This window comes from Vombatus ursinus, unplaced genomic scaffold (genome assembly GCF_900497805.2).
Source record: "Vombatus ursinus unplaced genomic scaffold, bare-nosed wombat genome assembly UNPS02014817.1, whole genome shotgun sequence".
In the NCBI taxonomy this organism is placed as follows: Eukaryota; Metazoa; Chordata; class Mammalia; order Diprotodontia; family Vombatidae; genus Vombatus; species Vombatus ursinus.
The window spans coordinates 922,387-923,697 of record NW_020954595.1 but is presented as its reverse complement, the minus strand read 5'-3'; positions in this window follow the sequence as shown (position 1 = coordinate 923,697).

Genomic DNA, 1,311 nt, shown 5'->3' with positions numbered 1-1,311 from the left:
TATCCCCCAAAGCCATCCACACCCTCTCACCTAGTTCTTAGAATCCAAAGCAAGGATTCCCAAAGTGTCCCTTTTATATCCTTCGGAGGGGGTGGCTAGGTGCGTGCGAGGGCACAACCATTTTCATAATACCACTACATTTTAATTTTTAATATGGTGCTTATTAATAGAAATAATCTAAATTAACATATTTTTATTACCTAAAAGGTCCTGAAACCAAAAAGTTTTGAGGACCTCTGCTTTCCTGTTGGGGTTCTTGATTTTTGTGCCTTTTTTTGTCCCCCCCCCAAGCCGGTAACCTCAGAAAAATATCTTTAAATGCATAAAATAAAATACACAGAATTACAAAGGAAACGAATTGTCGTGGGGGGCAAAGTGCCTGGAGCCTGGGTTAAGAACGCCTTGTGCTAGGGGCCTGCAGGGTTAAGGTGAAATGATTCCCCGCCATTGGACCGATGGAAACGAGGCCCAAGGTGGACTAAATTCCTGACAGAGCTGGGCTCTAAAGCAGGTGCTAACTCCTAGCAAGAGGTGAAGAGGAAGCGGGAAGGAACGAGAGGGCAGCGGATCGATGCCGTCAGGGTAGAACCAACTTGGCAAAAAGTCATAATGTAATCCTGGAGTTGGAGGACAAAGTTAGGGGTCACTGAGGCTGTGCCCCTCAAAGGGCTGGCTTTAGAGCCCACAGCTGACTCCTCTGGCCCCCACATTTGGTTCTTCCGGTCTTGTCTCTGTGGGAGGCTGGAGCTCCTCGGCTTCCCCAAATAGAAGTAAAATATTGGGGGAGGGGTAGAAGGCTCGACCTGAAAAACCCCTTAGGCTGTTTCCTGGAGGGTTGGAGAGGAGAGAGCAGGGGAGGAAGGGAGGAAGCAAAGGAGGCAGAGGGGCCCTCCCCCAACTGAGGCCCAGGGGACTGAGAGCCCCAGGCTCAGGTTCAGCCTCTGGCTACCCCTCCCCCACCCCTGCCCTCAGCCCGCCGACTTTAGGAGACCTAGGTCCTGGGTTTCCGGGGGTTCTGGGGCTCATAGTAATGCCAGCCTCCCAACCTCGACATACTCGCCCGGCCCCTTCCCCATCTGGTCATCCCTATGTCTCCATTTCTGTAAAAGGTGGGGACCAGAAAGCCTCATGAAGAGGGTGGGAGTGAAGTGGGGGGAAGGGGACAAGCAGGAAATTGTGGCTTGGAGGGGGAGGGAGGAGAGGCAGAAGGAAAAGAGAGAAAACTCAGAGACCCAGAGACGGGGAGGTGAAGAGAGAGCAGTTAAGGCTGGCTGGGAGGCGGGGCCAGGAGAAGCTGGACGGGGCGGAGCC